This window comes from Rhinolophus hipposideros (assembly GCF_964194185.1).
Source record: "Rhinolophus hipposideros genome assembly, chromosome: 25".
NCBI lineage: Eukaryota > Metazoa > Chordata > Mammalia > Chiroptera > Rhinolophidae > Rhinolophus > Rhinolophus hipposideros.
In genome coordinates this window covers 5,553,554-5,570,418 of record NC_138071.1, presented here as the reverse complement: position 1 = coordinate 5,570,418, position 16,865 = coordinate 5,553,554, and the positions used below count along the sequence as shown (strand labels likewise).

General features: G+C 41.2%; 1 protein-coding gene across 2 annotated transcripts in view; it reads left to right on the top strand.

Moving 5' to 3' along the window:
• The window catches only part of LOC308493075 (serine/threonine-protein kinase MARK2-like), a 33,095-nt gene that overhangs the window by 7,045 nt on the left and 9,185 nt on the right, over positions 1-16,865 (top strand). Inside the window, exons 2-4 of one of the 2 annotated variants that reach the window (XM_081038758.1) lie at positions 15,134-15,210; positions 15,513-15,569; positions 15,924-15,998. The gene's annotated coding sequence lies outside the window, so the exon portion shown is untranslated. The remainder of the gene's footprint in view (positions 1-15,133; positions 15,211-15,512; positions 15,570-15,923; positions 15,999-16,865) is intronic. The other variant, XM_081038757.1, reaches the window with a different exon arrangement.

The window sequence follows — 16,865 nt, the reverse complement described above, 5'->3', positions numbered from 1 at the left end:
GCCCTTGTAGTCACTGCAGAAAGCAGAGAGGACTTCGGAATCTCTGAGGCATTTTAAGAAGCTACACCATGATGTTTTTATCACTTTGTTCTATGCCCCACTGTCGAGAACTGAGTTACAATTCCCCAGCCAAACAGCATGGGAGACTAGTACTTATAGTCAACCTGTATGCCTGGGAAGAGGGGTGGAACTGGTGGACAGCTAGCCTGTCTGGACTGTTTCAGAAAACCTCTGGAACTAATGCTCTTGTTTTATTCGTGGATAAAATGACTGAAGGGTTTGGTTAAGAACTGGCTTCAGATCACACTCACACTCAGTAGAAGAGCTAATCCAGAACCCAGGCCTCCTGAACACAATACTTTTCCGATGTTCCAGATTATCTCCCTATATTGGCTGGGAGGCTTCTGGTTGCAAATAATGGAAAACCTGAATCAAAGTGGATTAAGAAAGAAAAAAATGCAGAGTATATAATAGATTCATGGAACTGAGTTGCCCACAGACTGTTCTGATTTTAGGCTGTTGGGGAGTGCTGACTCACAGATTCATGGTGACATCAGGACACCGACTCCATTTTGATTCTTGTAGCTCTGTCCTCCTCCTCGTGCTGGACTTGTTCTCGTGCTAGGTCCTCATGGTGCCTCATGGTGCCGTTAATGGACTTCACATTCCTCTCACATGGTCAGCTCAAGTCGCTAAAGCTCCCACAGAAGAAAAAGGAAGCTTCATGCTTAGGAGTCCTTCGTGAATCTCTGGCATTTCATTGGTCTAAGTGGGATCCATGTCCCTCCCTGAACTAATGACTGGTCAGGTGTAACGGGCTCTGCTGAACTTGACCTGGGGATGAGATCTAGCCTTTTTCACCACATGGCTGCTTTGGACTGGGGATGGTGAGGTTTCCTATAGAAAATGAGGCCCTGTGGGTTGGAAACAAGGGGAAATGGATGCTAAGGAAGGAGACACCAAATACCCACTCTGCCCTAAGATGTATTTAAATTGAATGCAACAAAGTTTCAATATTAAGATGCCTAAGTAGATCACAGATGCAGTTATAGTGAGTCAAATCATATTCTCTATATATTATTAGTTTTCATCTTGAATTTGCTTAAGGTTTTTTATATAACCATGAAGCTACGTTTGGAAATAAGGATTTAAAGATACACGGCATTTACAATTGCTATCTTCTTAGTGGACATCCTAAAAATCTCATGGTTCACAAAATGATACTTATTTTTTCCTACGGACTTATGCTCACAGACTTTCTGGACAAAGCATTACCCCGGGACACTGGTAACTCAAAGGACAGAGGAGCTTTTCTGAGGCTTTTTTTACTGTTTTGTCTGTACCTGATCAGTCCCCTATACATTTTCCAATAGCCTCTGAAAATATACTCGTTGTACCTTTGCCAACAAACCCCATCATGCCTTATTCTCTTTTCCTTAATAATTACTTTCAAACATTTTACTACATCTTAGGGTTCTGTACATATTGAATAGAATGAGCTGTGCAAAATAAACTTTTTGTTACAGGTCCAAAAGAGCTATAGCTGTTTATGCCTCAGAAAATGTTTTAAAACTCGCCACCTACGCAGCAATAAATGGTTTAAATGATAGCCCATTAAGTGCACAGTCAGAACTCAGAGAATTCATGAAAGACCGCTAGATTATTTCCAGAGAATTGATCTCATTTTAAAGATAATATCCTCAGGAACATTCCATATAAACAACTCATATTTTCTATGGTCTTTTTGTTGTTGTTTCTTTGAAAGATTGAACTAGCGATCACACCACATCAAGGTTTGATGAGTCAGAGCAGTGCTGATGTTTCAAGGTAACACTTCTGTAGTCTTCAGTAACAGGCCAGGATTGCATGGGCTATATTAGACCTCATAGAAGATAGAAAACAATATGTTCTATTTTAGCAGCTGTGGTAATAAGTAATAATATATGTGCAATAGTGAAATGCATTGTTAAAGAATATTTTTATTTTTACCTTATTGGTTATTTTTACTTCTGTCAAGTATAGATTGGGTTATTAATTAATGGTAGTAAGAAAGCATCCTTTAAAAATAAATTTCGGCAAAGAAGTGAGTTTATCTGAAGACAAATAAACAACGGCATTATAGTTGTCCTCAGATAATAGTAAAACTCATGAAAGTCATACAGGTATGACTGACATTTGGGGAATGTTGACTCTGCCCTTCACCATGTGCTAATGGCTTTGCACGTAGGAATGAAATGTTAGCTTCTATGTGGAGGTGATCCTAGGTGTCCCCAGAGAGCTCTGCAAGTTAAACAGCAGTAAGTGTAATGTATTCAGTGCAGAGAAAAGCAGCATCACCTTAAAGAGATGTATGTGCTCATAGGCAGAGGGGTGTTAACATTGGTAAGCAATGGATTTGTACTTTAGAAGAAGGACGTTAGGAAATAAAGGTATAAAAAAAGGAAATTTGCAAGAGCATGACTTCACCTGAAGAGAGAATCTTCTGTTAGGCCGATTCAAAAAGCCACTTGACAAGGATATGCTATTGTCGCATGGAAGCCAGTTGTCATGACCCATTCCAGTAGTGTAACTCCTTCCTCTGCTTCCTTGTTTCCCACGGTGACATTCCCAGACTGCTTGGCCATTACACTCATGATTGTGAATTAGTAAAAGGCTTACATAGCAGTCTCTGGTGAGCTGTGTTAATTGTGTCCACATTGATGAGATTAAGTTTCTGTGTCTGAAAGGCTGCAGGACGGATCCCGGGCCTGGTGACTGCACCAAGACACGCGCTCACTCTGGGGGGATCTATCTGGGTGAACCGCACACCGGAAAATGCCAGGTCTCAGGGCTACCTTTTCTCAGCTCTTTCAACTCTACTGTTCATGTTGTTTGTGACTCACACCAAGCTCTTAATGTTATTTTTATTCCATTTAACATACCAGATACTTTGCAGATACTCCCTTAAGGAAAGAAGACGAGAGGACACGGTCACTTATTAGAGAAATGTCACAAGATTTCTGGGCCATAGCAAGATTTAAACTGTGACCTGAAATTACAAACTGAAAAGTGAAATCAGTTGCCTGATCATGTGATTTCTGTAATTACTAACACTTTCCTGTTTCGGTGTAAACGAGCAGGTCTGAAGCAAGGTGACGTTACACATGGATTGGGGTTTTGTAAGATGAGTTCAATTGAGGGACAGAAGGCACTGGGAGTTGAAAGTATTTACAAAGGGGCCCTATGTTGATGATAATGGAATCTGCTGAACAAGGCGGGAAGTGAAGCCAGGAGGGGACTGATGGATGATAAAGTGGTGGGATGAAAGGATCAGATGCCCTCACGTTGAAGAGCTGCGTGGTCGGATAGAGTTACCCGCATCGATGAACTGAATGCATAGGAAGCTGCAGTAGGAAAGATTTTTCTATTTGAAATTTTTGAAAAGATTTGTATGTTTTAAGAGACATAAAGTTCCAGGGTGTGACCATAAAACGGGTGATGGAAGTGGAAAAAGGAAGATGTCGATGGAGTGTGGAAATCAAGAAACTGAGAAGTTGGGGCTTTTCAATGGCTCACCACTTAGGTATTGAAATCACTAAGGATGAAGGAAACTGGGTGAAACAGAAGCCTCCTTGCCAAGAACAGAGCTAGTGAGTGAAGACATGTGACTAGGAGGTTGGCAGAGGGGTGTGAGAAGGTGTCGGAAATGGTGGTCTATCCAGATGACATCAGCATTGAAAGGACAGTGGTTTTGCAGGAGGGAAGGGTTGAGATAATTTGGAAGTAACCATGGGGAGTAAGGAAGGCACCTGCTCAATTCCTGACTCTGACATTCAATGTTTGCTCAGGGCCCATGTAGGTTTCCTCAGGGCAAGACAGTAAGGGGAATGTTTGGAGAAGGGAACGGCTGGTCACAGATTGGGGTCACAAGAGACACTGGAAGCGTTTGTTTCTGAAGGGAAGGAAGTAGCATAAACAGAGCTTGTGGGTTAAGAGTTTGTGAGAAAAGAATGACTTGGGCTTGCAGATGAGCGAGGTTCGTAGGGGTGTGAGGTGTGGGTGGATTGGGCCTGAGAGGCTCACCTTGGAATACTGTTGGTGGTGTGTTAGTCCCAGGCATCAGCCTACAGTGTGGCCTCAGGTCTAACAGTTATTTTCTCAGCAGCTGAGAGTTCTGGAATTATCTCCCACAGTTAGCTCCATTACCTTAGACAAGGTGCTAAACAGCAAAACCTCAGTTTCTCCATTTATGCTGTGCCGAATTGTTCTATGATCAATCATCTCTTGAATTTCTTCAGACATTTTAAGTATCTGGAGTACAGAAATGGGCTCATGCCATTGGTAAGTTTTCTGTATTAGAAATAAATACTCATCTTGCAAATCAGTGATGTATCAGGAGCTAATATTAGGAAGAATGAGAAGTATCTGTGTTTATACATCTGCTGCATTTGACTTCAAGCATGTTAATGCTCTCAACAACACAGATAAGTGACAGAACCATTCAGCATACTTCAGAGACATTTGGTTATGCCTTCCTGCTAAAGCAAATACACTTTATAATTCATAAATGTGAATAGGTAATAGATTTATGATATGTCAAATGTTAATTAGTAATTAAAGTTGAATTGCCAACTTTTATCTCTCACCCTCCTTCCATTCTTTTGTCCCCCACCCAATTTACATTATTAGTTAACCGTATTATTGTTATCATAACAGTAGAATAATGTATGAATGAGACACTTGAAAGTATACAGTCATAATTGGAGAAGGCAGTGAGTTAGTGAGGAGGTTCATTCAATCAGTAATGAAAATGCTTTTACACAATTTTTAAAATGTTTAGTCAAATTTCCTATGGGGGGATTGGGAACAAGTGTCCCCAGAATGTGCCACCCTGGCATGCAGATTATTTTGAACTGAAATCAGTTAAAGCCCAAAAACGAGAAGAATTTTGTACTTCCCCTTTTCTCAAAGAGATTCAGATAGAAAAAGACCTTCAGGAAGGGAAGCTTGGCATTAGTCAGGAAGACTCCAAGCGCCTTTACTAGTTCATCTCGTGTCCCATTGTTTACAAATTGACCTGTAAGAACTTTCCTGCCATATGTGTTCACTCTTCCTCAGCTGCCTGTCAATTGCCCATTCTCACTTCTGAAATCTAACAACCCTGCTCCCCCCTTTACTCCTTTGTCCAAAATGTCATATATGTGTGTGTGTGTGTGTGTGTATGTATATATATATATATATATATCTCCAATGTTACCTCACTGTCTTTGGAATTTTCATGCTTATGTGAATTCTCTGCATATGTGTAAAACATTTGATTTTTTTATACTGTTAATCTGCGGTATGTTATTTGAATTATCTAACCAACCAGAAGAACTTAGACGGGTGAGGGGAACGTTTCCCCAGCCCCAACACCTACTAACCTACTTGGTTGAATTCATGGGTCAATTCAGTCAATCCTGTAACCGTGCTAATAACCTACTGTTTAAAAACTGCTTATTTCAATCCAAATTGTGGAACAACTTGGGGTCCAATCAGAAGAGGAATCCTGCTAGCTGAGGAGCTTGTCCTGAAGTCTTCTATTCAGCTGGTTAGGCATCCTGGTAGGTGTTTTGTTGAGGGGCTTACACTCTTCAAAGAGAGGTCTCTAAGGGAAAAAGCAACAAAGCTTGAGGTTAGTTAGGAAAGGACATTGCCTAAAATCAAAAGGGGTTAATGTGAACATTATATATTCATTGCATAATCCTTATTTGCAAGTATTATATACTAGAACTAAAAGCCTTATACCTGTGAATTAATTTCACTAAATTAGGCAAAATTGTTAAAAATTGAAGTATTTCAGTAGTTGGAAATGTATTTGCATATGTTTGAAAGCGATTCAGAAGTTTCTTTAACTTGTGTTATTGAATGTAATTTTAGGTTTTGTATTTAAGAAATATGGCGTATTAGCTTATTGTTTCCTGGGTATTGTACCTACAGTTTGGGTAATTGGCCGGTAGATGACAGGGCTGTGATTTGAGTAAAGGTCACAAGACATAATAAATAGGCAGCCAGCAGGCATAGGCAACTGAAAGAGCCAACACACGAATGCTTAATAATACAATATAAAAGTACATGCATAGATATTAGGATTGCTGTAAATGCTATAGATGCAAAAATGAACATGACATTATCTCCATCACCAGAGATGACAGGCTTGTAGCCAGAAATACATAGATACAAATATATACAGATAGAAATAAAAAAATACAAATACAAACATATTTGTATTTTTAAGCACTGTAATAGAATGTGAAATAATATTACAGATTTTTTATTTCAAAGTATAACAGGAATGTAGCAACTATTAATTTAGCCTGCAATGATGTTAATGCAAGGAGTTCTTAGAACATAAGTCTGAGAACAGCTCCTCTTCTAAAAAACGAAACAAAACAAGAAACATTCTAAAACAAAACAAAAATTCTACAACACAAAGATAACTTGAATTGTTACAAAATGGCAATATAAAATTTAGAATAAGATTTAAAAACTAAAATTGAATCCTTACATCTAATCGTGGTTTCCACCAGGGACAATTTTGCCTTTCACAGCACATGTGGCAATGTCTGCAGACATTTTTGGTTGTGACATTTGGGGAGAAGGTGCTACTGGCATCTAGTGGCTGGAGGTCAGGGATGCTGCCAAGCAGCCAGGTAGTCAGAGGACAGACCTCCACAAGATAAAAATCACCTGGCCCCAAATGTCAGCAGTACCACAGTATTGTGTATAGAGACACATGTATCTAGAGGTTTCAAAATGGGCAGGAGAGTGCCAGTAAAAATTATATATTGAGGAAGATGGTCCTGGGAAGCTGTGTGCTGCTCAGCATGTTCCAGAGACCTGAGCTGCTTTGGCCAGTGAGAACTTGGGTCATGAATGAGCCTGACGTTGGCTTTTTCCACTGTCTCAACTCACTTTCCCTTGTCCATCATTTCTGTGTTTTAGGATCATCACTCACATATACCAGCTTGACCCAGGATCTTCTCTCTGACTTCTCTTGTGTGGGAACAAACTTAGAGAAGTATTTTATTTGATAATGAGAAAAATCGTTTCATGTCTCAATTAAAGAACGTAGTCCAAAGTTTGGATTTGTGGAAATGATTGAACTTGTGACTATAAGTTCTATTCTTTCTATTTCAGGAAAGTGGCTGATGTGCTTCAGGGTATGAAAGAGGGGGGAGGTTTAGTCCTTTGTCAGTTGGGAGACCACCTAGAAAGGATTCCTCATTCTGTCTTGGCCATTCCTGCAAAGAAGTTGGATGTCTTCAGATTTAGGAACAGTGCATTTAAATGTGCATGGAACTTTCCTTTTTCAAGATAGATTAAGCCTTATTGGAAAGACAGTGCTGCCCCTTTGGAAAGGTGATCGTTACAGATGAGTGGACATAGTCCTGTAAGAACAGAAAAATGAACATTGTTGTATGGACTAATGATCTGCTTATATTATTATCTCAAATCGTGATTGGATTGGAGGGGGTCTATAAATTACCTAACTAACTGAACAGGCAATTCCTGACTGACTGGTTTAGGATTCCATTTCTGGGAGAGCTGAAATTATAAGTTAAGTCTCAGTTTGTTTTGGGGATTTAACATAAATGACTCCATTTGGGCTTTTTTTTTTTTTTAACACTGTGTACATTTACAGTAATAGTTGAATTTATATTTGAAGAAATACAAATGCATTTGAAGTAATGTACTTAAAATATATTTAATTTCTTTCACAATTTATATCTTACCTTCTTCGAAATTGATTTATAGGTACTTAAACGATGAATGATACATAATATATGACCAGGTAGGATATATTACAACTGAAATAAAAGAAGAAAGAGTAACAAAGAGTGGGGCCAAAAGTAGACATGAATCCAAATATCATATGTGCCTATATGCTGGCCTCCATCGTATCTACTCCACTTGAAATGAATTAGAAAAATACTTCCAGAGGGCTAAAGTTTTCCCCAAAATATAATTTTAGATCTCTTCTAGCACACAGGTGAACATAAAATGGAATCCAAAAGTTCTACTCTGTAGCATCGCAACGATTGATTTAACTTGAAAACAATTTAAAGCAGGTATAACGATGCTTGCTTCAGATAAACAACCACAAAACAAAACTTTAAAAACCCTCCTTTTAGCACCCATAGAACCTGACTTTGAAGAGAGCTGCTTCCGCACGCATCCTCTAAGAGGTTCCCTTTGTTCAGCGTGCACCAGGATAACTGACAACTGACTAAGACAACTTACTGGATTGGCTTGTTGTTTATAAACTAGTTAAAAGTTCTGGGACATCCTCCAGAAGTTTTCATATTTAAGAAGTTGGCCTTGTAACTCTCTTCGGGCAATAATGAGCTTGCAGAGCCTGCTTTGTGTTCAGGCCACTCCCAGTTTGAGATAATAATATAAGCACACCTTTAGTCTACACATAAAACAGTGTTCATCTTCCTCTTCTCTGTGGTCATCCCCAGTGGCATCTGATTGTTAAGAATCAAGTTACAGAGAATACTGGGAGTGATCATTTTGCTTTATGCTTTGGAAAAGTTTAGCTCTTCTCTCAGAAATCCATTTTTTATAAACTTCAGGATTGTTCTAGGCTGCTGTTTTAGTTCGAATTCATTTTGTTGTTACGATTTTTAAGAAAAAGTTAATATGTTTAATAAGCAATCAATTATCTGGACAGCCCCAGGATAACTTTCATAAACTTTTCAAAATGCCATCTTATCTAGGTTGATTGATCCACAATTTTCTTTTAACACCAACTCAAGAAGCTTGGCATTTACTCTTTTTCCACCCTTTTGTTCACTCACTGTCATGCAGGGTGGCCTGCGGGGTCTCTGGTCCTGCTCCCCTCATAAGAACACAGGACATGGTGAGGCCAAAAAGGAACAACCATAGAGCCATAGATAGGGGAGTCATACCACTATAGTCTCGCTGGCGGCTGGGTTGGAGACACAGAAAGTAGGAGTCACACTATCCTCAAACCGCTGTCCACTTCTCTCTGCCAACCAACCTCACTTGCTGGCTGCAATCTGCTGTGCTAACTGCAATCCGCTCTTTCTAGCTCAGCCACCATCTTCTTGCTAGCCCCCATTTTCTGCTAGCGTAGCCACAGAAGTTATATTAGTGGCCAGTGGCTCACTCAGCTGACGGCCAACTAGCCACAACTGATGGTCATCCAGTCACAGTTGATGGCCATTTACTACCTGAGCCAGCACCTTTCCATGTGAGACCAAGAGCCTAGAAACTGCACTCCTGGCTCTGTCCCCACACTCACCCTGCCCCTATCCCCACAACTGTCATTCCCACTCTAGAACTTGACTGTTTCCTCCAGGCTCTGCCATTGTAATAAAGGCTGTAGCTAAACCACTTACGATTTTCTTGTCTCAGATTTCTCAGCTGAAGGCAACTGCCTCATAAGGTTTTGGTGATTTAAGTTAACTTCATAAATACATAGTGCAGAGGAGGAAAATTCTTTGTATCTGCTACTTTCCTAGGATCTGTGGCAGGGGCCCTGTAAATTGGACAGACAAAAGATAGAGAAAAACAAGTATATCAGCATGTGCATGGCACATAACATGGAAACACTGGGAAATGAGTAACTCAAAGGGGTGTAGAAAATTTGGGGGTCTATACAACTAAGTAGGAGAAAAGGAGGGTACGTACAGAAAACCAAACAACTTCAGAAAGATAAGTGAATCCATGGGAGATACAATAGCTTGTGACAGTGTGTGTGTCTGGGTGTGGTGCCAACTTCTTATCTCCTTGATCCTAGGAGGGAATGATAGTTGAATTCTTTTGGGAGGCACTGCTTTTAGAGGGATAAGGGATTTCAGGAACTCAGATGTCTTCTGATCAAAATAATCCTATGTAAAAGTAGCACATTTTGGGATGACATATCCTGTTCCCCTTTACTATGTAAGACCATGTAATATTCTTAGGACATTCCTGACTAATAGCTAGCAATCTCTGAGTGCTTGTTGCTGTTATCGCAATGATTGTGTTGACGTAAGAAACATCGAAACCTGTAGAGAATTTTTATGAGTTTAGTTGAGCGAAACTGACAACAAATGCCAGAAAGCAAAATCTCAATGGCCTGAGAAAATGCCTCAGAAAAGGGCAGGTTTGCAACTTATTTTATGCATTAGAATCAAAGGAGGAGACATGAGGGTCACATGAAGTCCACTGGTGGTAGATTAAGGGGGTGGGAGAAAGCAAAGCGGGGAAATTTCTGGGATTGGATAAAAAGTAAAACGGAGAGACCGTACTTTTCCATTGGTGAGTACAGGCTAGAGAATAATGAACATTTACAGCACGTAGAGATGGTATTTGGCAACAGGATAACAGTGAAGTGCTCTGTGGTCTGTCTCATGCTGTGGTGCGGTGGGTTGTGCCCAGAGAGATCCAGGGAGAAGTGATTACTTTGACATTCTGAGGGTATGTTATCTTAGATGCAAAAAGACACTACATAGGCTCACTTAAAAGATTGCCCTTTGTCAAGGAAGCTACAGGCCAAGGATGTGACTACCGGCCGTGACCTGCTTTTAGGAAGTTTTATGTTCAGACCATCCCATGTGGTTAATTTTGGTGTCTGAATTTGTAGGGCCCACCATGCGGGCCTCCCCTAAGCCTGTCAGGCTTAGTGTGTGGCCCCTTTTTCGCCCTCAGTTGCAGTGGTGGGATTCTGTACCAGCATCCCGAATGGAGGCCTGGGTTGAGATTCGCTTGTGCCAGAGCCTGTGTGTGTCCACAGAGTTTAAGGGCAGGGAAACTCTAATCCCTTTCCTGTCCTTCCTACAAGATTAGGAAGCAATCGAGAACAGACATAAGAAGGCAGGAGTACTGGACGATGCAGAGACAATGTGGTTAGAAGCGGACCTCTGAGCCCTGGGGCCGCCTGAAAGGCCGGCAATTGAGGCACCATTGCTGCCTGAGCCAAGACTCATGCAAGGTCCAGGCCCCTCTCTGAGGGGCAGGTGTTTGCTTCACATTGTAAAACGTAAAGCCAAAGTATTCCTGCTGCCACTGGAGAACTGGCTTTTTCCTTTGCTGCAAAAGCTTATAATTTTCCTGTTCTCCTTTTGCTAAGGAAATGTGGAGTATGAACCAATTTGACTTCTGTGATACCTGATATCACTCCCCTATGTACTAACTGTATGAGCTAAATCACATTACAGTGATGGATGTGGCAGAACTTCCCTATGAGGGTATGACTCATCTTTCCTCTTTTATTTTAAGATTAAATCTGAATGCCAGCTGTTTATTCGTGCGGGTACAGGGCAAGAAGAAGCAGGACCCAGCAATCGGGGATTGTGCAGGCCTAACAACAACAGAGGGTGTGGGCACACATGATCAGCTCCCCCAAGGCTCATGGAATGCGTTACACACACACACACACACACACACACACACACACGTTACCCCGTGTCCAGAATTTTCACTCTGCTAGAGTTTTTCTGTCATTGTTCATGCATTTAAAATACCCTCCGGCATCCTCTAGCCATGAAGAACTGTCTGCCTGAAAAGCCCAAGTTTTCTCTGAGATACTAATTATTGTTTTATTTCTGTTTGTTTTTTCGTGCTCTTCTCCATCAAGTCATATTGATGTTGAGTGGTCTGCCCACACCCTACTTTCCCGTGAGCTCAGATAACTTGACTGAGCAACTTTGTTTGAGCAACACACGTATGTTATTGTATCTCTCTCTCACATGTGACACAATCGTAGCATCCCAAGGGAATGTGGAGAATGGAGCTGCTCTGCTTGGTCTGACCTGTTCGGTCTATAGATAAGGTGGGCCTACTTGGTTAGCTGTTCATCATATGGAAGCCAGAAGTAACAAAGAACTCGGACCCTTTTTTAATTTCTGAGGGAATAAGTAGAAGGGAAAGTGAGGGATCCAAAAGAAAGGCCGTGCCTGGACTCTGACCCGTGACGTAGTTAGAAACATGGAGTCTATAGTCCAGTTCCCTGGGTTAAAATCCCGGCTCTCCTGTTGACTAGCTCTGTGACTCAGGAAAGTCAGTTCCATTTCCTCACCAGAAAGAGAGATGGTATTACTGGTACTCATCTTCTAGACTGGTGTGCTGATACTTTGGAGAGACAGTCCATATGTAGTAGGTTGAAGTATAGGCCCCAAAAAGACACGTCCGTGTTCTAATGCCCAGAATGTAGGAATGTGGCCTCACTTGGAAAAACAAGATGTCTTTGTAGATGGAATGAAGTTAAAAACCTTGAGATAGGAGATCCTCTTGGATTATCTGGGGGGCCCTAACCCTGCAGCCTGTGGCCTGCCAGGCTGCCACTTCCCATGGCGCCATGCTCCCCACACACAGCCAGCTGAGCCCATCTGGGCCAGGGAGGTAGGTGAGTCTGCATGCAGGGTAGAAACTGGACTGCAGCTCACTGCTGAAGTGGCTGGGGTCAGGCAGTGGGCAGCTCCCTCCATCTGGAGAGAGCTAAGTGACCTCCCACCTTCGGAAATTTGTGATGCGTTTGAGATGGCAGGGTGGAGAGGTAGGAAGAAGGCAGAAAGATTATTCAATGTTGGGCAAGAATCCTTTCAACCGGAAAATCTTTCTCTCACATGGAGGACACAAAGACAGCTGGAGATTTAGGGCCAAGAGGGAACCATTATCAGGATTATCAGTGTGGCTTCGATCCAAGTTTGATAAAGCTCCTTTTGAGGGGTGCATAGCATCCTATACTGCCGAGGGACAAAGGACAAAGACTGGAAAAGCCCAGCTCAGCCATATCTCTGTACTTTCAGAATTTGAGGGAGTGGAGGGACTTGGGGACAGGGTAATGGAGATAAGGTGAGACATAGATTATGATCAGAAAGGGGGGACAGACACAGCCTATGTAAATATCACAATGTGTGATAATGTGTACTGTATATTGTTGGTAGACACACAGGTAATACAAATATACAAACATGATAGGAAGAGTCCACATCCACTACAGGGAAGCCGTTATCCCTGCGGAGAAAAGGAGGGGACAGAGATGGGCCCTCGGGGAGGTTTTAGTTGACTCTGTTATCATTTTCCCAAAATTCTATTGGAAGTGATTACTGTGAAAGGAACTGACTTCCAGGTTCCTGTGAGGCCCGCCGAGAGCTCCACTGCACCCGGCTCCCCACAAGGGTCACCCCAGAGCTGTATATTCTCGGGGTAGAGGTTCACCTGGCTCTTCCCCCCTAGCATGCAACTGCCAGTGTTTGCCTGAAACCCTATCACTATATGTTTTCCATACCGTGGATTCAAATTCATGTATTTTCTCTTAAGGAGAGGGTGTGAGGCTTTACTAAGTAAGTAACCTTTTCGGCCAATCAATGACCCATATACAGAGAGGGTGTTAATGCCTTTGGTAAAAGTTCCGAGTGAACAGGGAGTGGAATGTGTTGGGGAGAATTCAGTGAAGCATGTGAGTGTGTGGTAAGAAGCGGGGTAAGGGGCATGGAAAGCGTTTCCCTAGTTTATGGTAAGGATGCTGTCCCCTACTCATACTCGTCCAGACCATTGCATCTCCAAATGTGGTCCCCAACCAACAGCAGCAGTATCAGCTGGGAACTTGTGAGACATGCAAATATTGGGGACCCCAACCTAGACTCACTGAATCACTCAGGGCAGTGCCATTAGTCTGTGTTTTACAAGCCCTCTGGGTGTTTCTGAGGGACACTGAAGCTTGGTAATTGTTTCTCTAGACTCACTTCTGTTGCCCATAATGAAGACAAGTCATTAAAAATGACTACTCGCATTGCCACCCTCATCCAATCCAAAAAAAAAGAAAAAATGGGACAACAAAGAGGGTCAATAAAACCCAAGTCAAGGACAGGCTTAATGGGTAATTGAAGTAAACTATTAGAAAATGGTAATAGTAGAATAGACCAAATTAAACATGATTTAAAATGACAGAGAAACCTAAAAAAAAAAACAAGATAATGCTAAAATTAAAATTCAATAAAATAAGCTAAAAGTTAAAAATAGAATAAGGGGGAAATAAGTAAAATTGTCTGTAAAACTAGTAACATCTGCCCCACTTGGTGCTTTCTTCAAATCAGGCTCTGTTCTAAGAAAGGTACTTCTTCTAACTCATTTAATTCTCCCAGTGACACCGTGAGGCAGGACCGTTACCATCCCCATTTTACAGCAAGGAAGGAAGGCACAGAAAGAATGGGGTACTTTGTTCCACAGCTGGGTTGGTAAGGTGAAGAGCAGCACTCCAGCTAGGAAAGCAATGAAAACATACCTATTAAGAGAGGTCATGTTCAAAATAAAAATAAAGCCCCTGAGGTTAATTAGTTTAAAATGGTAGGTCACGAATTAAAAGAGGAAAAATACATGAGTGGGAAGCAGAGAAGAAACAAAAAGAACAAGGTCCCTAATGGCATCTGGAGGTGGGTTTGCCTTCCCAGCGCTGAAGCAGACGCCCTACTGTTCTTGGAGAAGAAGCGAGGGGTGGAGAGCCTGGCATCACTTCGTGGCTTGCCTTCCACTTAGCCCCCTCTCGCGACCTCTCAACTCCACACAAGTCGGAAGCAGATCTTCTTACACCAGTACATATCCCTGCAGCACAAAACCATACCTGTTACAGTGACAGGTCTTCATTTGGTTGTTTTCTGCAAAGGTAGAAGACTTTTGATTTGTCTTGATTATGAGGAGTTAGTTTTGAATCAATTCAAAGTTTTGTTTTGTTTTTTCTCTGGATCTGGGACATGATGGCTTCCAAGTTTTGTAAGACATAAATTTTCCACTAACCATCTAGCAGAGATAAGAACCTTGAGCCCATTGAAAGGATCAATACTATTAATTGGATTTAAGGACAAAAGGGCTTTCCTAATTTAAGTTTTGTAAAGTGTTTTTCCTCCTCATTGAAGAGTCTTATTCTGACACTTCAGAATAAAGGCACTATTCTGATGTTCTAAGAACAGGGACAGAATCCCACCCGGCGCAGCTCACGCCCTAGCAGTCTAGCAGTCTCAGAAGGGAGGGGAGAACAGGCTGTAGCTGATGTATCCACATGTGTCCTGTGTGCAGGCCAAGGCTGAACTGCCTAAAGCTGTGACTGGCTTGAAATAACTGGCTTGAAAGCTGGTGGGAAGTTTCATTGTTTTCTCTCCTCCAGGAGAAGCACAGAGAGAGGGGAATTCCTTCCTAACCACAGATGATCAAAGCTGGATGAAATCCTCAATCAAATTGTAGGTAAGACTGCAATTGCGAGTGGCTCTCTATGGATTCAGAATCTGATGCTTGTACTACTTTTGAAAGAAAATGTTTAGAATTAGTGTTCTGTCCTACTAAAAGAGAAACAAAAAGAAATGTTGGGACTAATACAACTAAAAGGGAAAGATTAATTATGCAATATTAATATGATTCAGAGTGGATACATTTTTATTAATATAACATTTTGATTAGGTCAAGTCTAATATAGTACAAAAATTTTAACCTACCAACAATACCGTTAAGGTGAATTCTCCCTTTCACTCCAGTTTCTCTTTCACTAGGTTTTCCCACTCAGGAGGCAACCAAATACTTGTTTAGTTCAAAGATTCTGAAATGTTGTAAGTTGTCGATCAGTATTTTACATTTCATTTTCTTTTCTGAGAGGAGTGCATTATGGACAGCCTTGAGGGAACCACTGTGCATCTAGCCTACGGGCTACTTGGCAAATGCCAGCAAACAACTTTCCTCCTGCATTCGCTAAGTGCTGAAAACCTCTATTTCCATGTTGTACCTCTCCTCTGAAATAGGATTTTCTGGATCTTGGGATAAGCACGTGGGTATTTTCCTGTGAAATAGAGTTCAAGAAAGTGACTTTTAATAAAATGTGTTGGGAGATGCTGTAAGACCAGCCTTAAGGGAAGAAGCAAACATGAGAGAAGGAATACTAACAATGGTGACTATTATTTACCTAGAACCTATGGTGTGCTGAGTCCTTCAATGCATTACTTCAAATTTTGAAGCTTAAATATTCACAACAACTCTGAAAGGTAAGCATTAGCATGTCTGTTTAAAGATTCCAGTGACTCACTCAAAGCTCTGAATTAGTGACAGCCAGAATTTAAACCCAGGCATTCCCAGTTCCACAATCTTCCTCTTTTACAGTTTTGTTTCTCACACTGGTCCACACTAACTTTTAAAAGGGGGGTGTCAGCAGCTATGTATAGTTCCAGGTGGGTACTAGACTTATCAGGGGATCACTGCGTAAGTTATATAAATGTCTATCCATTATGATGTTTGTACTTGAAACTAACATAAAGTAATACTGAATGTCAACTGTAACTAAAAAAGATAATTTTAAAAAGGGGAACCACTGTCACCCCAATAAATTTTAATTTAAAAACAGGTTGGGGGATGGCATACAGAATTGCTGAAATCAAAAGAAAAACAAAAAAGGACCAGTCTAGGAAAGCATGTGAGAAGAAACCATAGGGTTCAAACAGGGGTTGGGTTATCCAAAAAGTCTTAGGCTTTGTTAAAAAGAAATATTCCATGATTTACATAGCATCAAAAACTGATATTTCCCTTTTGCTATTGTCATTTTCTGTGGTCACACGAGATTCCCTCTGGGAGAAGAATGGTTTTTCTTTCTTTCTGGATGTTTCCCTTGTTGTGTCTGCAGTTTTCAGTGTGGTCCACCTAGAACTGGATCCTCTGAAACAGATTCCTAGACAATTAGGCTGAAAAGTAACCATATTAGATGCAAGAGCCCCCACGGACCCTAAGCTTGTGGTTACTTATGGGGTACCTATGGTAGACTATTTTAACAGTTTTCCAAGAAAAAAACAGACTATATTAGTTAGCTATTGTTGCATAACTACTTACCCAGAAAGCAATGGCTTAAAACAACTACATTC